This window comes from Ambystoma mexicanum, chromosome 11, assembly GCF_040938575.1.
Source record: "Ambystoma mexicanum isolate Mex_15411 chromosome 11, UKY_AmexF1_1, whole genome shotgun sequence".
In the NCBI taxonomy this organism is placed as follows: Eukaryota; Metazoa; Chordata; class Amphibia; order Caudata; family Ambystomatidae; genus Ambystoma; species Ambystoma mexicanum.
Window position 1 is genome coordinate 1,179,098,159 of NC_090934.1, and position 20,208 is coordinate 1,179,118,366.

A 20,208-nucleotide genomic window follows, 5' to 3' on the forward strand; every position below is an offset into this window, starting at 1 on the left:
ATGGATGGGGAGGGTGGTGGGTTAGGAGGGGTGGGTGGGATGCGCGAGAGTATATTCCTGGCAGACTGTGGAGACATTTTAGGAAATCCAAGAGGATTTAAGTGTGGTCAAAGACTTGCCAACATAGCCTCTAAGCCGATTCAGGCGAGCGCCTAAGGCAGAGTCAGGTTGGCCGAGTGGTCTAAGGCGCTGCGTTCAGGTCGCAGTCTCCTCTGGAGGCGTGGGTTCGAATCCCACTTCTGACATGCCTGAAATGGGTTTTTACTTTTCATGTGATTGCATTCCACGCTTCCTATAACTGCCGGCCACGGACTTCTGGAACAGGGAGATGGAGTTGGAGCTTGCTCCACACACTCCCGTCCTCCAGCTAGGTCTGCAGTTCGTCCTGGAATGCTTCACTGCCCTTTTGGCAGGTGTACTACAGTGCTTAAATGAAAAACCGTCTTAGGACTGTGCTAGCTTTGTGGACTTGCAAATGGGCGCAGCGCGGCATTTTGTCTTTGGAAAAAATGCATAAAGAACCCAACGTCTTGTCCTTTTCACTGGGCCTAGTTGGAATGAAGTGACCTATTTGAAATGGAGGTCAGGAGGAAAGTTAGTGTGACATAGTGGGAGGCAGATGGAGGAGTGAGTGGGGGGAAGCGAGAGGTAAAAAGGCAGGCAGAGGAGTGAACACAGTTCTTCCTCCTCGCCCTCTGCCCAACCAACCACCTGTCTGCCCAAACGGCCCCGAACGGCCATTGTATATAGGCTTTGCTGGCAGAACTCTTTAGCCCTGTCATTTAGAGTGAGTCCTGTGCAGGAGTACAGGGAGATCAGGCCGGCCCATACACAGTCCTTTCAGCCTAAACAGGCTCCCCGGGACTAGTGCCCAACCTCTTGTGACCAAGAAGGCTCTAGCACACTGCCTGAACCTCCTGAAGGGTTGGACACAGTGCATGCTTTTATTTGCATAAACCAGCCCGCCTCCTGCCTTCCTATTTCCTGAGGTGTAGTTGCTTGTGTCTGTTAACAGGTGGCAGGCAGCACCGTTCTGCAGAAACATGAAAGACTCATGTGTGCTTGTGACAAGTAGCTGCTGTACATAGGGATTGAACCCTGCACGTCTGTGCCAGTAGTCGATGTATGAGTGCTGCCCTGCCTGTGATTATTCTTTTGGGAGGAATTGGGAGACTTTAATGCAATAGGAGAGGATTTTAGGCGGGTGGTCTTTGAGACTTTCCAACATTGCCTCTAAGCCGCATCTGAGGGGTGCAAATGGCAGAGTCAGGATGGCCGAGTGGTCTAAGGCGATGGGTTCAGGTCGCAGTCTCCTCTGGAGGTGTGGGTTCGAATCCCACTTCTGACATGTCTGTAACAGAATTTTTCTTTTCATTTGATTGTAACATTCCAGGCGTCCTATAACTGCTGGCCAAGGCTTTCTGGAACAGGGAGATGGAGTTGGAGCACGCACTGCAGGCCTCATGGTTGATTTCCAGTGCTTCCTGTATTTCCTCGCTTCTTTTTTGGGAAAGTGAACTCCAGTGAAAAACCATCTTTGGACTGGGCCGGCCTTGTGGACATGCAAACGGGCGCACCGTGACATTTTGCCTTTGGAAAAAATGCATAAAGAACCCAATGTGTTGTCCTTTTAACTGGGCCTAGTGGGAATGAAGTGACATTTTTAAAATGGATGGGGAGGGTGGTGGGTTAGGAGGGGTGGGTGGGATGCGCGAGAGTATATTCCTGGCAGACTGTGGAGACATTTTAGGAAATCCAAGAGGATTTAAGTGTGGTCAAAGACTTGCCAACATAGCCTCTAAGCCGATTCAGGCGAGCGCCTAAGGCAGAGTCAGGATGGCCGAGTGGTCTAAGGCGCGGCAGTCTCCTCTGGAGGCGTGGGTTCGAATCCCACTTCTGACATGCCTGAAACGGGTTTTTACTTTTCATGTGATTGCATTCCACGCTTCCTATAACTGCCGGCCACGGACTTCTGGAACAGGGAGATGGAGTTGGAGCTTGCTCCACACACTCCCGTCCTCCAGCTAGGTCTGCAGTTCGTCCTGGAATGCTTCACTGCCCTTTTGGCAGGTGTACTACAGTGCTTAAATGAAAAACCGTCTTAGGACTGTGCTAGCTTTGTGGACTTGCAAATGGGCGCAGCGCGGCATTTTGTCTTTGGAAAAAATGCATAAAGAACCCAACGTCTTGTCCTTTTCACTGGGCCTAGTTGGAGTGAAGTGACCTATTTGAAATGGAGGTCAGGAGGAAAGTTAGTGTGACATAGTGGGAGGCAGATGGAGGAGTGAGTGGGGGGAAGCGAGAGGTAAAAAGGCAGGCAGAGGAGTGAACACAGTTCTTCCTCCTCGCCCTCTGCCCAACCAACCACCTGTCTGCCCAAACGGCCCCGAACGGCCATTGTATATAGGCTTTGCTGGCAGAACTCTTTAGCCCTGTCATTTAGAGTGAGTCCTGTGCAGGAGTACAGGGAGATCAGGCCGGCCCATACACAGTCCTTTCAGCCTAAACAGGCTCCCCGGGACTAGTGCCCAACCTCTTGTGACCAAGAAGGCTCTAGCACACTGCCTGAACCTCCTGAAGGGTTGGACACAGTGCATGCTTTTATTTGCATAAACCAGCCCGCCTCCTGCCTTCCTATTTCCTGAGGTGTAGTTGCTTGTGTCTGTTAACAGGTGGCAGGCAGCACCGTTCTGCAGAAACATGAAAGACTCATGTGTGCTTGTGACAAGTAGCTGCTGTACATAGGGATTGAACCCTGCACGTCTGTGCCAGTAGTCGATGTATGAGTGCTGCCCTGCCTGTGATTATTCTTTTGGGAGGAATTGGGAGACTTTAATGCAATAGGAGAGGATTTTAGGCGGGTGGTCTTTGAGACTTTCCAACATTGCCTCTAAGCCGCATCTGAGGGGTGCAAATGGCAGAGTCAGGATGGCCGAGTGGTCTAAGGCGATGGGTTCAGGTCGCAGTCTCCTCTGGAGGTGTGGGTTCGAATCCCACTTCTGACATGTCTGTAACAGAATTTTTCTTTTCATTTGATTGTAACATTCCAGGCGTCCTATAACTGCTGGCCAAGGCTTTCTGGAACAGGGAGATGGAGTTGGAGCACGCACTGCAGGCCTCATGGTTGATTTCCAGTGCTTCCTGTATTTCCTCGCTTCTTTTTTGGGAAAGTGAACTCCAGTGAAAAACCATCTTTGGACTGGGCCGGCCTTGTGGACATGCAAACGGGCGCACCGTGACATTTTGCCTTTGGAAAAAATGCATAAAGAACCCAATGTGTTGTCCTTTTAACTGGGCCTAGTGGGAATGAAGTGACATTTTTAAAATGGATGGGGAGGGTGGTGGGTTAGGAGGGGTGGGTGGGATGCGCGAGAGTATATTCCTGGCAGACTGTGGAGACATTTTAGGAAATCCAAGAGGATTTAAGTGTGGTCAAAGACTTGCCAACATAGCCTCTAAGCCGATTCAGGCGAGCGCCTAAGGCAGAGTCAGGATGGCCGAGTGGTCTAAGGCGCGGCAGTCTCCTCTGGAGGCGTGGGTTCGAATCCCACTTCTGACATGCCTGAAACGGGTTTTTACTTTTCATGTGATTGCATTCCACGCTTCCTATAACTGCCGGCCACGGACTTCTGGAACAGGGAGATGGAGTTGGAGCTTGCTCCACACACTCCCGTCCTCCAGCTAGGTCTGCAGTTCGTCCTGGAATGCTTCACTGCCCTTTTGGCAGGTGTACTACAGTGCTTAAATGAAAAACCGTCTTAGGACTGTGCTAGCTTTGTGGACTTGCAAATGGGCGCAGCGCGGCATTTTGTCTTTGGAAAAAATGCATAAAGAACCCAACGTCTTGTCCTTTTCACTGGGCCTAGTTGGAGTGAAGTGACCTATTTGAAATGGAGGTCAGGAGGAAAGTTAGTGTGACATAGTGGGAGGCAGATGGAGGAGTGAGTGGGGGGAAGCGAGAGGTAAAAAGGCAGGCAGAGGAGTGAACACAGTTCTTCCTCCTCGCCCTCTGCCCAACCAACCACCTGCCTGCCCAAACGGCCACGAACGGCCATTGTATATAGGCTTTGCTGGCAGAACTCTTTAGCCCTGTCATTTAGAGTGAGTCCTGTGCAGGAGTACAGGGAGATCAGGCCGGCCCATACACAGTCCTTTCAGCCTAAACAGGCTCCCCGGGACTAGTGCCCAACCTCTTGTGACCAAGAAGGCTCTAGCACACTGCCTGAACCTCCTGAAGGGTTGGACACAGTGCATGCTTTTATTTGCATAAACCAGCCCGCCTCCTGCCTTCCTATTTCCTGAGGTGTAGTTGCTTGTGTCTGTTAACAGGTGGCAGGCAGCACCGTTCTGCAGAAACATGAAAGACTCATGTGTGCTTGTGACAAGTAGCTGCTGTACATAGGGATTGAACCCTGCACGTCTGTGCCAGTAGTCGTTGTATGAGTGCTGCCCTGCCTGTGATTATTCTTTTGGGAGGAATTGGGAGACTTTAATGCAATAGGAGAGGATTTTAGGCGGGTGGTCTTTGAGACTTTCCAACATTGCCTCTAAGCCGCATCTGAGGGGTGCAAATGGCAGAGTCAGGATGGCCGAGTGGTCTAAGGCGCTGCGTTCAGGTCGCAGTCTCCTCTAGAGGCGTGGGTTCGAATCCCACTTCTGACATGTCTGTAACAGAATTTTTCTTTTCATTTGATTGTAACATTCCAGGCGTCCTATAACTGCTGGCCAAGGCTTTCTGGAACAGGGAGATGGAGTTGGAGCACGCACTGCAGGCCTCATGGTTGATTTCCAGTGCTTCCTGTATTTCCTCGCTTCTTTTTTGGGAAAGTGAACTCCAGTGAAAAACCATCTTTGGACTGGGCCGGCCTTGTGGACATGCAAACGGGCGCACCGCGACATTTTGCCTTTGGAAAAAATGCATAAAGAACCCAATGTGTTGTCCTTTTAACTGGGCCTAGTGGGAATGAAGTGACATTTTTAAAATGGATGGGGAGGGTGGTGGGTTAGGAGGGGTGGGTGGGATGCGCGAGAGTATATTCCTGGCAGACTGTGGAGACATTTTAGGAAATCCAAGAGGATTTAAGTGTGGTCAAAGACTTGCCAACATAGCCTCTAAGCCGATTCAGGCGAGCGCCTAAGGCAGAGTCAGGATGGCCGAGTGGTCTAAGGTGCTGCGTTCAGGTCTGGGTTCGAATCCCACTTCTGACATGCCTGAAACGGGTTTTTACTTTTCATGTGATTGCATTCCACGCTTCCTATAACTGCCGGCCACGGACTTCTGGAACAGGGAGATGGAGTTGGAGCTTGCTCCACACACTCCCGTCCTCCAGCTAGGTCTGCAGTTCGTCCTGGAATGCTTCACTGCCCTTTTGGCAGGTGTACTACAGTGCTTAAATGAAAAACCGTCTTAGGACTGTGCTAGCTTTGTGGACTTGCAAATGGGCGCAGCGCGGCATTTTGTCTTTGGAAAAAATGCATAAAGAACCCAACGTCTTGTCCTTTTCACTGGGCCTAGTTGGAATGAAGTGACCTATTTGAAATGGAGGTCAGGAGGAAAGTTAGTGTGACATAGTGGGAGGCAGATGGAGGAGTGAGTGGGGGGAAGCGAGAGGTAAAAAGGCAGGCAGAGGAGTGAACACAGTTCTTCCTCCTCGCCCTCTGCCCAACCAACCACCTGCCTGCCCAAACGGCCCCGAACGGCCACGAACGGCCAGTGTATATAGGCTTTGCTGGCAGAACTCTTTAGCCCTGTCATTTAGAGTGAGTCCTGTGCAGGAGTACAGGGAGATCAGGCCGGCCCATACACAGTCCTTTCAGCCTAAACAGGCTCCCCGGGACTAGTGCCCAACCTCTTGTGACCAAGAAGGCTCTAGCACACTGCCTGAACCTCCTGAAGGGTTGGACACAGTGCATGCTTTTATTTGCATAAACCAGCCCGCCTCCTGCCTTCCTATTTCCTGAGGTGTAGTTGCTTGTGTCTGTTAACAGGTGGCAGGCAGCACCGTTCTGCAGAAACATGAAAGACTCATGTGTGCTTGTGACAAGTAGCTGCTGTACATAGGGATTGAACCCTGCACGTCTGTGCCAGTAGTCGTTGTATGAGTGCTGCCCTGCCTGTGATTATTCTTTTGGGAGCAATTGGGAGACTTTAATGTATTAGAAGAGGATTTTAGGCGGGTGGTCTTTGAGACTTTCCAACATTGCCTCTAAGCCGCATCTGAGGGGTGCAAATGGCAGAGTCAGGATGGCCGAGTGGTCTAAGGCAGTCTCCTCTGGAGGCGTGGGTTTGAATCCCACTTCTCCCACTTCTGAAATGTCTGTAACAGAATTTTTCTTTTCATTTGATTGTAACATTCCAGGCGTCCTATAACTGCTGGCCAAGGCTTTCTGGAACAGGGAGATGGAGTTGGAGCACGCACTGCAGGCCTCATGGTTGATTTCCAGTGCTTCCTGTATTTCTTCGCTTCTTTTTTGGGAAAGTGAACTCCAGTGAAAAACCATCTTTGGACTGGGCCGGCCTTGTGGACATGCAAACGGGCGCACCGTGACATTTTGCCTTTGGAAAAAATGCATAAAGAACCCAATGTGTTGTCCTTTTAACTGGGCCTAGTGGGAATGAAGTGACATTTTTAAAATGGATGGGGAGGGTGGTGGGTTAGGAGGGGTGGGTGGGATGCGCGAGAGTATATTCCTGGCAGACTGTGGAGACATTTTAGGAAATCCAAGAGGATTTAAGTGTGGTCAAAGACTTGCCAACATAGCCTCTAAGCCGATTCAGGCGAGCGCCTAAGGCAGAGTCAGGATGGCCGAGTGGTCTAAGGCGCTGCGTTCAGGTCGCAGTCTCCTCTGGAGGCGTGGGTTCGAATCCCACTTCTGACATGCCTGAAACGGGTTTTTACTTTTCATGTGATTGCATTCCACGCTTCCTATAACTGCCGGCCACGGACTTCTGGAACAGGGAGATGGAGTTGGAGCTTGCTCCACACACTCCCGTCCTCCAGCTAGGTCTGCAGTTCGTCCTGGAATGCTTCACTGCCCTTTTGGCAGGTGTACTACAGTGCTTAAATGAAAAACCGTTTTAGGACTGTGCTAGCTTTGTGGACTTGCAAATGGGCGCAGCGCAGCATTTTGTCTTTGGAAAAAATGCATAAAGAACCCAACGTCTTGTCCTTTTCACTGGGCCTAGTTGGAGTGAAGTGACCTATTTGAAATGGAGGTCAGGAGGAAAGTTAGTGTGACATAGTGGGAGGCAGATGGAGGAGTGAGTGGGGGGAAGCGAGAGGTAAAAAGGCAGGCAGAGGAGTGAACACAGTTCTTCCTCCTCGCCCTCTGCCCAACCAACCACCTGCCTGCCCAAACGGCCACGAACGGCCATTGTATATAGGCTTTGCTGGCAGAACTCTTTAGCCCTGTCATTTAGAGTGAGTCCTGTGCAGGAGTACAGGGAGATCAGGCCGGCCCATACACAGTCCTTTCAGCCTAAACAGGCTCCCCGGGACTAGTGCCCAACCTCTTGTGACCAAGAAGGCTCTAGCACACTGCCTGAACCTCCTGAAGGGTTGGACACAGTGCATGCTTTTATTTGCATAAACCAGCCCGCCTCCTGCCTTCCTATTTCCTGAGGTGTAGTTGCTTGTGTCTGTTACCAGGTGGCAGGCAGCACCGTTCTGCAGAAACATGAAAGACTCATGTGTGCTTGTGACAAGTAGCTGCTGTACATAGGGATTGAACCCTGCACGTCTGTGCCAGTAGTCGTTGTATGAGTGCTGCCCTGCCTGTGATTATTCTTTTGGGAGGAATTGGGAGACTTTAATGCAATAGGAGAGGATTTTAGGCGGGTGGTCTTTGAGACTTTCCAACATTGCCTCTAAGCCACATCTGAGGGGTGCCAATGGCAGAGTCAGGATGGCTGAGTGGTCTAAGGCGCTGCGTTCAGGTCGCAGTCTCCTCTGGAGGCGTGGGTTCGAATCCCACTTCTGACATGTCTGTAACAGAATTTTTCTTTTCATTTGATTGTAACATTCCAGGCGTCCTATAACTGCTGGCCAAGGCTTTCTGGAACAGGGAGATGGAGTTGGAGCACGCACTGCAGGCCTCATGGTTGATTTCCAGTGCTTCCTGTATTTCCTCGCTTCTTTTTTGGGAAAGTGAACTCCAGTGAAAAACCATCTTTGGACTGGGCCGGCCTTGTGGACATGCAAACGGGCGCACCGCGACATTTTGCCTTTGGAAAAAATGCATAAAGAACCCAATGTGTTGTCCTTTTAACTGGGCCTAGTGGGAATGAAGTGACATTTTTAAAATGGATGGGGAGGGTGGTGGGTTAGGAGGGGTGGGTGGGATGCGCGAGAGTATATTCCTGGCAGACTGTGGAGACATTTTAGGAAATCCAAGAGGATTTAAGTGTGGTCAAAGACTTGCCAACATAGCCTCTAAGCCGATTCAGGCGAGCGCCTAAGGCAGAGTCAGGATGGCCGAGTGGTCTAAGGTGCTGCGTTCAGGTCTGGGTTCGAATCCCACTTCTGACATGCCTGAAACGGGTTTTTACTTTTCATGTGATTGCATTCCACGCTTCCTATAACTGCCGGCCACGGACTTCTGGAACAGGGAGATGGAGTTGGAGCTTGCTCCACACACTCCCGTCCTCCAGCTAGGTCTGCAGTTCGTCCTGGAATGCTTCACTGCCCTTTTGGCAGGTGTACTACAGTGCTTAAATGAAAAACCGTCTTAGGACTGTGCTAGCTTTGTGGACTTGCAAATGGGCGCAGCGCGGCATTTTGTCTTTGGAAAAAATGCATAAAGAACCCAACGTCTTGTCCTTTTCACTGGGCCTAGTTGGAATGAAGTGACCTATTTGAAATGGAGGTCAGGAGGAAAGTTAGTGTGACATAGTGGGAGGCAGATGGAGGAGTGAGTGGGGGGAAGCGAGAGGTAAAAAGGCAGGCAGAGGAGTGAACACAGTTCTTCCTCCTCGCCCTCTGCCCAACCAACCACCTGCCTGCCCAAACGGCCACGAACGGCCATTGTATATAGGCTTTGCTGGCAGAACTCTTTAGCCCTGTCATTTAGAGTGAGTCCTGTGCAGGAGTACAGGGAGATCAGGCCGGCCCATACACAGTCCTTTCAGCCTAAACAGGCTCCCCGGGACTAGTGCCCAACCTCTTGTGACCAAGAAGGCTCTAGCACACTGCCTGAACCTCCTGAAGGGTTGGACACAGTGCATGCTTTTATTTGCATAAACCAGCCCGCCTCCTGCCTTCCTATTTCCTGAGGTGTAGTTGCTTGTGTTGTTAACAGGTGGCAGGCAGCACCGTTCTGCAGAAACATGAAAGACTCATGTGTGCTTGTGACAAGTAGCTGCTGTACATAGGGATTGAACCCTGCACGTCTGTGCCAGTAGTCGTTGTATGAGTGCTGCCCTGCCTGTGATTATTCTTTTGGGAGGAATTGGGAGACTTTAATGCAATAGGAGAGGATTTTAGGCGGGTGGTCTTTGAGACTTTCCAACATTGCCTCTAAGCCGCATCTGAGGGGTGCAAATGGCAGAGTCAGGATGGCCGAGTGGTCTAAGGCGCTGCGTTCAGGTCGCAGTCTCCTCTGGAGGCGTGGGTTTGAATCCCACTTCTGACATGTCTGTAACAGAATTTTTCTTTTCATTTGATTGTAACATTCCAGGCGTCCTATAACTGCTGGCCAAGGCTTTCTGGAACAGGGAGATGGAGTTGGAGCACGCACTGCAGGCCTCATGGTCGATTTCCAGTGCTTCCTGTATTTCCTCGCTTCTTTTTTGGGAAAGTGAACTCCAGTGAAAAACCATCTTTGGACTGGGCCGGCCTTGTGGACATGCAAACGGGCGCACCGCGACATTTTGCCTTTGGAAAAAATGCATAAAGAACCCAATGTGTTGTCCTTTTAACTGGGCCTAGTGGGAATGAAGTGACATTTTTAAAATGGATGGGGAGGGTGGTGGGTTAGGAGGGGTGGGTGGGATGCGCGAGAGTATATTCCTGGCAGACTGTGGAGACATTTTAGGAAATCCAAGAGGATTTAAGTGTGGTCAAAGACTTGCCAACATAGCCTCTAAGCCGATTCAGGCGAGCGCCTAAGGCAGAGTCAGGTTGGCCGAGTGGTCTAAGGCGCTGCGTTCAGGTCGCAGTCTCCTCTGGAGGCGTGGGTTCGAATCCCACTTCTGACATGCCTGAAATGGGTTTTTACTTTTCATGTGATTGCATTCCACGCTTCCTATAACTGCCGGCCACGGACTTCTGGAACAGGGAGATGGAGTTGGAGCTTGCTCCACACACTCCCGTCCTCCAGCTAGGTCTGCAGTTCGTCCTGGAATGCTTCACTGCCCTTTTGGCAGGTGTACTACAGTGCTTAAATGAAAAACCGTCTTAGGACTGTGCTAGCTTTGTGGACTTGCAAATGGGCGCAGCGCGGCATTTTGTCTTTGGAAAAAATGCATAAAGAACCCAACGTCTTGTCCTTTTCACTGGGCCTAGTTGGAATGAAGTGACCTATTTGAAATGGAGGTCAGGAGGAAAGTTAGTGTGACATAGTGGGAGGCAGATGGAGGAGTGAGTGGGGGGAAGCGAGAGGTAAAAAGGCAGGCAGAGGAGTGAACACAGTTCTTCCTCCTCGCCCTCTGCCCAACCAACCACCTGTCTGCCCAAACGGCCCCGAACGGCCATTGTATATAGGCTTTGCTGGCAGAACTCTTTAGCCCTGTCATTTAGAGTGAGTCCTGTGCAGGAGTACAGGGAGATCAGGCCGGCCCATACACAGTCCTTTCAGCCTAAACAGGCTCCCCGGGACTAGTGCCCAACCTCTTGTGACCAAGAAGGCTCTAGCACACTGCCTGAACCTCCTGAAGGGTTGGACACAGTGCATGCTTTTATTTGCATAAACCAGCCCGCCTCCTGCCTTCCTATTTCCTGAGGTGTAGTTGCTTTTGTCTGTTAACAGGTGGCAGGCAGCACCGTTCTGCAGAAACATGAAAGACTCATGTGTGCTTGTGACAAGTAGCTGCTGTACATAGGGATTGAACCCTGCACGTCTGTGCCAGTAGTCGATGTATGAGTGCTGCCCTGCCTGTGATTATTCTTTTGGGAGGAATTGGGAGACTTTAATGCAATAGGAGAGGATTTTAGGCGGGTGGTCTTTGAGACTTTCCAACATTGCCTCTAAGCCGCATCTGAGGGGTGCAAATGGCAGAGTCAGGATGGCCGAGTGGTCTAAGGCGATGGGTTCAGGTTGCAGTCTCCTCTGGAGGTGTGGGTTCGAATCCCACTTCTGACATGTCTGTAACAGAATTTTTCTTTTCATTTGATTGTAACATTCCAGGCGTCCTATAACTGCTGGCCAAGGCTTTCTGGAACAGGGAGATGGAGTTGGAGCACGCACTGCAGGCCTCATGGTTGATTTCCAGTGCTTCCTGTATTTCCTCGCTTCTTTTTTGGGAAAGTGAACTCCAGTGAAAAACCATCTTTGGACTGGGCCGGCCTTGTGGACATGCAAACGGGCGCACCGTGACATTTTGCCTTTGGAAAAAATGCATAAAGAACCCAATGTGTTGTCCTTTTAACTGGGCCTAGTGGGAATGAAGTGACATTTTTAAAATGGATGGGGAGGGTGGTGGGTTAGGAGGGGTGGGTGGGATGCGCGAGAGTATATTCCTGGCAGACTGTGGAGACATTTTAGGAAATCCAAGAGGATTTAAGTGTGGTCAAAGACTTGCCAACATAGCCTCTAAGCCGATTCAGGCGAGCGCCTAAGGCAGAGTCAGGTTGGCCAAGTGGTCTAAGGCGCGGCAGTCTCCTCTGGAGGCGTGGGTTCGAATCCCACTTCTGACATGCCTGAAACGGGTTTTTACTTTTCATGTGATTGCATTCCACGCTTCCTATAACTGCCGGCCACGGACTTCTGGAACAGGGAGATGGAGTTGGAGCTTGCTCCACACACTCCCGTCCTCCAGCTAGGTCTGCAGTTCGTCCTGGAATGCTTCACTGCCCTTTTGGCAGGTGTACTACAGTGCTTAAATGAAAAACCGTCTTAGGACTGTGCTAGCTTTGTGGACTTGCAAATGGGCGCAGCGCGGCATTTTGTCTTTGGAAAAAATGCATAAAGAACCCAACGTCTTGTCCTTTTCACTGGGCCTAGTTGGAGTGAAGTGACCTATTTGAAATGGAGGTCAGGAGGAAAGTTAGTGTGACATAGTGGGAGGCAGATGGAGGAGTGAGTGGGGGGAAGCGAGAGGTAAAAAGGCAGGCAGAGGAGTGAACACAGTTCTTCCTCCTCGCCCTCTGCCCAACCAACCACCTGCCTGCCCAAACGGCCACGAACGGCCATTGTATATAGGCTTTGCTGGCAGAACTCTTTAGCCCTGTCATTTAGAGTGAGTCCTGTGCAGGAGTACAGGGAGATCAGGCCGGCCCATACACAGTCCTTTCAGCCTAAACAGGCTCCCCGGGACTAGTGCCCAACCTCTTGTGACCAAGAAGGCTCTAGCACACTGCCTGAACCTCCTGAAGGGTTGGACACAGTGCATGCTTTTATTTGCATAAACCAGCCCGCCTCCTGCCTTCCTATTTCCTGAGGTGTAGTTGCTTGTGTCTGTTAACAGGTGGCAGGCAGCACCGTTCTGCAGAAACATGAAAGACTCATGTGTGCTTGTGACAAGTAGCTGCTGTACATAGGGATTGAACCCTGCACGTCTGTGCCAGTAGTCGTTGTATGAGTGCTGCCCTGCCTGTGATTATTCTTTTGGGAGGAATTGGGAGACTTTAATGCAATAGGAGAGGATTTTAGGCGGGTGGTCTTTGAGACTTTCCAACATTGCCTCTAAGCCGCATCTGAGGGGTGCAAATGGCAGAGTCAGGATGGCCGAGTGGTCTAAGGCGCTGCGTTCAGGTCGCAGTCTCCTCTGGAGGCGTGGGTTCGAATCCCACTTCTGACATGTCTGTAACAGAATTTTTCTTTTCATTTGATTGTAACATTCCAGGCGTCCTATAACTGCTGGCCAAGGCTTTCTGGAACAGGGAGATGGAGTTGGAGCACGCACTGCAGGCCTCATGGTTGATTTCCAGTGCTTCCTGTATTTCCTCGCTTCTTTTTTGGGAAAGTGAACTCCAGTGAAAAACCATCTTTGGACTGGGCCGGCCTTGTGGACATGCAAACGGGCGCACCGCGACATTTTGCCTTTGGAAAAAATGCATAAAGAACCCAATGTGTTGTCCTTTTAACTGGGCCTAGTGGGAATGAAGTGACATTTTTAAAATGGATGGGGAGGGTGGTGGGTTAGGAGGGGTGGGTGGGATGCGCGAGAGTATATTCCTGGCAGACTGTGGAGACATTTTAGGAAATCCAAGAGGATTTAAGTGTGGTCAAAGACTTGCCAACATAGCCTCTAAGCCGATTCAGGCGAGCGCCTAAGGCAGAGTCAGGATGGCCGAGTGGTCTAAGGTGCTTCGTTCAGGTCTGGGTTCGAATCCCACTTCTGACATGCCTGAAACGGGTTTTTACTTTTCATGTGATTGCATTCCACGCTTCCTATAACTGCCGGCCACGGACTTCTGGAACAGGGAGATGGAGTTGGAGCTTGCTCCACACACTCCCGTCCTCCAGCTAGGTCTGCAGTTCGTCCTGGAATGCTTCACTGCCCTTTTGGCAGGTGTACTACAGTGCTTAAATGAAAAACCGTCTTAGGACTGTGCTAGCTTTGTGGACTTGCAAATGGGCGCAGCGCGGCATTTTGTCTTTGGAAAAAATGCATAAAGAACCCAACGTCTTGTCCTTTTCACTGGGCCTAGTTGGAATGAAGTGACCTATTTGAAATGGAGGTCAGGAGGAAAGTTAGTGTGACATAGTGGGAGGCAGATGGAGGAGTGAGTGGGGGGAAGCGAGAGGTAAAAAGGCAGGCAGAGGAGTGAACACAGTTCTTCCTCCTCGCCCTCTGCCCAACCAACCACCTGCCTGCCCAAACGGCCCCGAACGGCCAGTGTATATAGGCTTTGCTGGCAGAACTCTTTAGCCCTGTCATTTAGAGTGAGTCCTGTGCAGGAGTACAGGGAGATCAGGCCGGCCCATACACAGTCCTTTCAGCCTAAACAGGCTCCCCGGGACTAGTGCCCAACCTCTTGTGACCAAGAAGGCTCTAGCACACTGCCTGAACCTCCTGAAGGGTTGGACACAGTGCATGCTTTTATTTGCATAAACCAGCCCGCCTCCTGCCTTCCTATTTCCTGAGGTGTAGTTGCTTGTGTCTGTTAACAGGTGGCAGGCAGCACCGTTCTGCAGAAACATGAAAGACTCATGTGTGCTTGTGACAAGTAGCTGCTGTACATAGGGATTGAACCCTGCACGTCTGTGCCAGTAGTCGTTGTATGAGTGCTGCCCTGCCTGTGATTATTCTTTTGGGAGGAATTGGGAGACTTTAATGCAATAGGAGAGGATTTTAGGCGGGTGGTCTTTGAGACTTTCCAACATTGCCTCTAAGCCACATCTGAGGGGTGCAAATGGCAGAGTCAGGATGGCTGAGTGGTCTAAGGAGCTGCGTTCAGGTCGCAGTCTCCTCTGGAGGCGTGGGTTCGAATCCCACTTCTGACATGTCTGTAACAGAATTTTTCTTTTCATTTGATTGTAACATTCCAGGCGTCCTATAACTGCTGGCCAAGGCTTTCTGGAACAGGGAGATGGAGTTGGAGCACGCACTGCAGGCCTCATGGTTGATTTCCAGTGCTTCCTGTATTTCCTCGCTTCTTTTTTGGGAAAGTGAACTCCAGTGAAAAACCATCTTTGGACTGGGCCGGCCTTGTGGACATGCAAACGGGCGCACCGCGACATTTTGCCTTTGGAAAAAATGCATAAAGAACCCAATGTGTTGTCCTTTTAACTGGGCCTAGTGGGAATGAAGTGACATTTTTAAAATGGATGGGGAGGGTGGTGGGTTAGGAGGGGTGGGTGGGATGCGCGAGAGTATATTCCTGGCAGACTGTGGAGACATTTTAGGAAATCCAAGAGGATTTAAGTGTGGTCAAAGACTTGCCAACATAGCCTCTAAGCCGATTCAGGCGAGCGCCTAAGGCAGAGTCAGGATGGCCGAGTGGTCTAAGGTGCTGCGTTCAGGTCTGGGTTCGAATCCCACTTCTGACATGCCTGAAACGGGTTTTTACTTTTCATGTGATTGCATTCCACGCTTCCTATAACTGCCGGCCACGGACTTCTGGAACAGGGAGATGGAGTTGGAGCTTGCTCCACACACTCCCGTCCTCCAGCTAGGTCTGCAGTTCGTCCTGGAATGCTTCACTGCCCTTTTGGCAGGTGTACTACAGTGCTTAAATGAAAAACCGTCTTAGGACTGTGCTAGCTTTGTGGACTTGCAAATGGGCGCAGCGCGGCATTTTGTCTTTGGAAAAAATGCATAAAGAACCCAACGTCTTGTCCTTTTCACTGGGCCTAGTTGGAATGAAGTGACCTATTTGAAATGGAGGTCAGGAGGAAAGTTAGTGTGACATAGTGGGAGGCAGATGGAGGAGTGAGTGGGGGGAAGCGAGAGGTAAAAAGGCAGGCAGAGGAGTGAACACAGTTCTTCCTCCTCGCCCTCTGCCCAACCAACCACCTGCCTGCCCAAACGGCCACGAACGGCCATTGTATATAGGCTTTGCTGGCAGAACTCTTTAGCCCTGTCATTTAGAGTGAGTCCTGTGCAGGAGTACAGGGAGATCAGGCCGGCCCATACACAGTCCTTTCAGCCTAAACAGGCTCCCCGGGACTAGTGCCCAACCTCTTGTGACCAAGAAGGCTCTAGCACACTGCCTGAACCTCCTGAAGGGTTGGACACAGTGCATGCTTTTATTTGCATAAACCAGCCCGCCTCCTGCCTTCCTATTTCCTGAGGTGTAGTTGCTTGTGTTGTTAACAGGTGGCAGGCAGCACCGTTCTGCAGAAACATGAAAGACTCATGTGTGCTTGTGACAAGTAGCTGCTGTACATAGGGATTGAACCCTGCACGTCTGTGCCAGTAGTCGTTGTATGAGTGCTGCCCTGCCTGTGATTATTCTTTTGGGAGGAATTGGGAGACTTTAATGCAATAGGAGAGGATTTTAGGCGGGTGGTCTTTGAGACTTTCCAACATTGCCTCTAAGCCGCATCTGAGGGGTGCAAATGGCAGAGTCAGGATGGCCGAGTGGTCTAAGGCGCTGCGTTCAGGTCGCAGTCTCCTCTGGAGGCGTGGGTTTGAATCCCACTTCTGACATGTCTGTAACAGAATTTTTCTTTTCATTTGATTGTAACATTCCAGGCGTCCTATAACTGCTGGCCAAGGCTTTCTGGAACAGGGAGATGGAGTTGGAGCACGCACTGCAGGCCTCATGGTTGATTTCCAGTGCTTCCTGTATTTCCTCGCTTCTTTTTTGGGAAAGTGAACTCCAGTGAAAAACCATCTTTGGACTGGGCCGGCCTTGTGGACATGCAAACGGGCGCACCGCGACATTTTGCCTTTGGAAAAAATGCATAAAGAACCCAATGTGTTGTCCTTTTAACTGGGCCTAGTGGGAATGAAGTGACATTTTTAAAATGGATGGGGAGGGTGGTGGGTTAGGAGGGGTGGGTGGGATGCGCGAGAGTATATTCCTGGCAGACTGTGGAGACATTTTAGGAAATCCAAGAGGATTTAAGTGTGGTCAAAGACTTGCCAACATAGCCTCTAAGCCGATTCAGGCGAGCGCCTAAGGCAGAGTCAGGTTGGCCGAGTGGTCTAAGGCGCTGCGTTCAGGTCGCAGTCTCCTCTGGAGGCGTGGGTTCGAATCCCACTTCTGACATGCCTGAAATGGGTTTTTACTTTTCATGTGATTGCATTCCACGCTTCCTATAACTGCCGGCCACGGACTTCTGGAACAGGGAGATGGAGTTGGAGCTTGCTCCACACACTCCCGTCCTCCAGCTAGGTCTGCAGTTCGTCCTGGAATGCTTCACTGCCCTTTTGGCAGGTGTACTACAGTGCTTAAATGAAAAACCGTCTTAGGACTGTGCTAGCTTTGTGGACTTGCAAATGGGCGCAGCGCGGCATTTTGTCTTTGGAAAAAATGCATAAAGAACCCAACGTCTTGTCCTTTTCACTGGGCCTAGTTGGAATGAAGTGACCTATTTGAAATGGAGGTCAGGAGGAAAGTTAGTGTGACATAGTGGGAGGCAGATGGAGGAGTGAGTGGGGGGAAGCGAGAGGTAAAAAGGCAGGCAGAGGAGTGAACACAGTTCTTCCTCCTCGCCCTCTGCCCAACCAACCACCTGTCTGCCCAAACGGCCCCGAACGGCCATTGTATATAGGCTTTGCTGGCAGAACTCTTTAGCCCTGTCATTTAGAGTGAGTCCTGTGCAGGAGTACAGGGAGATCAGGCCGGCCCATACACAGTCCTTTCAGCCTAAACAGGCTCCCCGGGACTAGTGCCCAACCTCTTGTGACCAAGAAGGCTCTAGCACACTGCCTGAACCTCCTGAAGGGTTGGACACAGTGCATGCTTTTATTTGCATAAACCAGCCCGCCTCCTGCCTTCCTATTTCCTGAGGTGTAGTTGCTTGTGTCTGTTAACAGGTGGCAGGCAGCACCGTTCTGCAGAAACATGAAAGACTCATGTGTGCTTGTGACAAGTAGCTGCTGTACATAGGGATTGAACCCTGCACGTCTGTGCCAGTAGTCGATGTATGAGTGCTGCCCTGCCTGTGATTATTCTTTTGGGAGGAATTGGGAGACTTTAATGCAATAGGAGAGGATTTTAGGCGGGTGGTCTTTGAGACTTTCCAACATTGCCTCTAAGCCGCATCTGAGGGGTGCAAATGGCAGAGTCAGGATGGCCGAGTGGTCTAAGGCGATGGGTTCAGGTCGCAGTCTCCTCTGGAGGTGTGGGTTCGAATCCCACTTCTGACATGTCTGTAACAGAATTTTTCTTTTCATTTGATTGTAACATTCCAGGCGTCCTATAACTGCTGGCCAAGGCTTTCTGGAACAGGGAGATGGAGTTGGAGCACGCACTGCAGGCCTCATGGTTGATTTCCAGTGCTTCCTGTATTTCCTCGCTTCTTTTTTGGGAAAGTGAACTCCAGTGAAAAACCATCTTTGGACTGGGCCGGCCTTGTGGACATGCAAACGGGCGCACCGTGACATTTTGCCTTTGGAAAAAATGCATAAAGAACCCAATGTGTTGTCCTTTTAACTGGGCCTAGTGGGAATGAAGTGACATTTTTAAAATGGATGGGGAGGGTGGTGGGTTAGGAGGGGTGGGTGGGATGCGCGAGAGTATATTCCTGGCAGACTGTGGAGACATTTTAGGAAATCCAAGAGGATTTAAGTGTGGTCAAAGACTTGCCAACATAGCCTCTAAGCCGATTCAGGCGAGCGCCTAAGGCAGAGTCAGGATGGCCAAGTGGTCTAAGGCGCGGCAGTCTCCTCTGGAGGCGTGGGTTCGAATCCCACTTCTGACATGCCTGAAACGGGTTTTTACTTTTCATGTGATTGCATTCCACGCTTCCTATAACTGCCGGCCACGGACTTCTGGAACAGGGAGATGGAGTTGGAGCTTGCTCCACACACTCCCGTCCTCCAGCTAGGTCTGCAGTTCGTCCTGGAATGCTTCACTGCCCTTTTGGCAGGTGTACTACAGTGCTTAAATGAAAAACCGTCTTAGGACTGTGCTAGCTTTGTGGACTTGCAAATGGGCGCAGCGCGGCATTTTGTCTTTGGAAAAAATGCATAAAGAACCCAACGTCTTGTCCTTTTCACTGGGCCTAGTTGGAGTGAAGTGACCTATTTGAAATGGAGGTCAGGAGGAAAGTTAGTGTGACATAGTGGGAGGCAGATGGAGGAGTGAGTGGGGGGAAGCGAGAGGTAAAAAGGCAGGCAGAGGAGTGAACACAGTTCTTCCTCCTCGCCCTCTGCCCAACCAACCACCTGCCTGCCCAAACGGCCACGAACGGCCATTGTATATAGGCTTTGCTGGCAGAACTCTTTAGCCCTGTCATTTAGAGTGAGTCCTGTGCAGGAGTACAGGGAGATCAGGCCGGCCCATACACAGTCCTTTCAGCCTAGACAGGCTCCCCGGGACTAGTGCCCAACCTCTTGTGACCAAGAAGGCTCTAGCACACTGCCTGAACCTCCTGAAGGGTTGGACACAGTGCATGCTTTTATTTGCATAAACCAGCCCGCCTCCTGCCTTCCTATTTCCTGAGGTGTAGTTGCTTGTGTCTGTTAACAGGTGGCAGGCAGCACCGTTCTGCAGAAACATGAAAGACTCATGTGTGCTTGTGACAAGTAGCTGCTGTACATAGGGATTGAACCCTGCACGTCTGTGCCAGTAGTCGTTGTATGAGTGCTGCCCTGCCTGTGATTATTCTTTTGGGAGGAATTGGGAGACTTTAATGCAATAGGAGAGGATTTTAGGCGGGTGGTCTTTGAGACTTTCCAACATTGCCTCTAAGCCGCATCTGAGGGGTGCAAATGGCAGAGTCAGGATGGCCGAGTGGTCTAAGGCGCTGCGTTCAGGTCGCAGTCTCCTCTGGAGGCGTGGGTTCGAATCCCACTTCTGACATGTCTGTAACAGAATTTTTCTTTTCATTTGATTGTAACATTCCAGGCGTCCTATAACTGCTGGCCAAGGCTTTCTGGAACAGGGAGATGGAGTTGGAGCACGCACTGCAGGCCTCATGGTTGATTTCCAGTGCTTCCTGTATTTCCTCGCTTCTTTTTTGGGAAAGTGAACTCCAGTGAAAAACCATCTTTGGACTGGGCCGGCCTTGTGGACATGCAAACGGGCGCACCGCGACATTTTGCCTTTGGAAAAAATGCATAAAGAACCCAATGTGTTGTCCTTTTAACTGGGCCTAGTGGGAATGAAGTGACATTTTTAAAATGGATGGGGAGGGTGGTGGGTTAGGAGGGGTGGGTGGGATGCGCGAGAGTATATTCCTGGCAGACTGTGGAGACATTTTAGGAAATCCAAGAGGATTTAAGTGTGGTCAAAGACTTGCCAACATAGCCTCTAAGCCGATTCAGGCGAGCGCCTAAGGCAGAGTCAGGATGGCCGAGTGGTCTAAGGTGCTGCGTTCAGGTCTGGGTTCGAATCCCACTTCTGACATGCCTGAAACGGGTTTTTACTTTTCATGTGATTGCATTCCACGCTTCCTATAACTGCCGGCCACGGACTTCTGGAACAGGGAGAT

The 20,208-nt window shown here is 50.7% G+C and overlaps 15 non-coding genes across 15 annotated transcripts; all 15 read left to right on the top strand.

Moving 5' to 3' along the window:
• Positions 1-162: 162 nt before the first annotated feature.
• TRNAL-CAG (transfer RNA leucine (anticodon CAG)) lies at positions 163-245 on the top strand. The gene has a single exon. It is a non-coding gene; the product is annotated as a tRNA-Leu (tRNA).
• Positions 246-1,265: 1,020 nt separating this feature from the next.
• On the top strand, positions 1,266-1,348 carry TRNAL-CAG (transfer RNA leucine (anticodon CAG)). Its single transcript has one exon. It is a non-coding gene; the product is annotated as a tRNA-Leu (tRNA).
• A 1,574-nt stretch (positions 1,349-2,922) lies between these two features.
• On the top strand, positions 2,923-3,005 carry TRNAL-CAG (transfer RNA leucine (anticodon CAG)). The gene has a single exon. It is a non-coding gene; the product is annotated as a tRNA-Leu (tRNA).
• Positions 3,006-4,579: 1,574 nt separating this feature from the next.
• Positions 4,580-4,662, top strand: TRNAL-CAG (transfer RNA leucine (anticodon CAG)). The gene has a single exon. It is a non-coding gene; the product is annotated as a tRNA-Leu (tRNA).
• A 2,134-nt stretch (positions 4,663-6,796) lies between these two features.
• On the top strand, positions 6,797-6,879 carry TRNAL-CAG (transfer RNA leucine (anticodon CAG)). Its single transcript has one exon. It is a non-coding gene; the product is annotated as a tRNA-Leu (tRNA).
• Positions 6,880-7,899: 1,020 nt separating this feature from the next.
• On the top strand, positions 7,900-7,982 carry TRNAL-CAG (transfer RNA leucine (anticodon CAG)). The gene has a single exon. It is a non-coding gene; the product is annotated as a tRNA-Leu (tRNA).
• Positions 7,983-9,547: 1,565 nt separating this feature from the next.
• Positions 9,548-9,630, top strand: TRNAL-CAG (transfer RNA leucine (anticodon CAG)). The gene has a single exon. It is a non-coding gene; the product is annotated as a tRNA-Leu (tRNA).
• Positions 9,631-10,112: 482 nt separating this feature from the next.
• TRNAL-CAG (transfer RNA leucine (anticodon CAG)) lies at positions 10,113-10,195 on the top strand. The gene has a single exon. It is a non-coding gene; the product is annotated as a tRNA-Leu (tRNA).
• Positions 10,196-11,215: 1,020 nt separating this feature from the next.
• On the top strand, positions 11,216-11,298 carry TRNAL-CAG (transfer RNA leucine (anticodon CAG)). Its single transcript has one exon. It is a non-coding gene; the product is annotated as a tRNA-Leu (tRNA).
• A 1,574-nt stretch (positions 11,299-12,872) lies between these two features.
• On the top strand, positions 12,873-12,955 carry TRNAL-CAG (transfer RNA leucine (anticodon CAG)). Its single transcript has one exon. It is a non-coding gene; the product is annotated as a tRNA-Leu (tRNA).
• A 1,566-nt stretch (positions 12,956-14,521) lies between these two features.
• TRNAL-CAG (transfer RNA leucine (anticodon CAG)) lies at positions 14,522-14,604 on the top strand. Its single transcript has one exon. It is a non-coding gene; the product is annotated as a tRNA-Leu (tRNA).
• A 1,565-nt stretch (positions 14,605-16,169) lies between these two features.
• On the top strand, positions 16,170-16,252 carry TRNAL-CAG (transfer RNA leucine (anticodon CAG)). The gene has a single exon. It is a non-coding gene; the product is annotated as a tRNA-Leu (tRNA).
• Positions 16,253-16,734: 482 nt separating this feature from the next.
• On the top strand, positions 16,735-16,817 carry TRNAL-CAG (transfer RNA leucine (anticodon CAG)). The gene has a single exon. It is a non-coding gene; the product is annotated as a tRNA-Leu (tRNA).
• Positions 16,818-17,837: 1,020 nt separating this feature from the next.
• TRNAL-CAG (transfer RNA leucine (anticodon CAG)) lies at positions 17,838-17,920 on the top strand. The gene has a single exon. It is a non-coding gene; the product is annotated as a tRNA-Leu (tRNA).
• Positions 17,921-19,494: 1,574 nt separating this feature from the next.
• On the top strand, positions 19,495-19,577 carry TRNAL-CAG (transfer RNA leucine (anticodon CAG)). Its single transcript has one exon. It is a non-coding gene; the product is annotated as a tRNA-Leu (tRNA).
• The last annotated feature ends 631 nt before the right edge of the window (positions 19,578-20,208 follow it).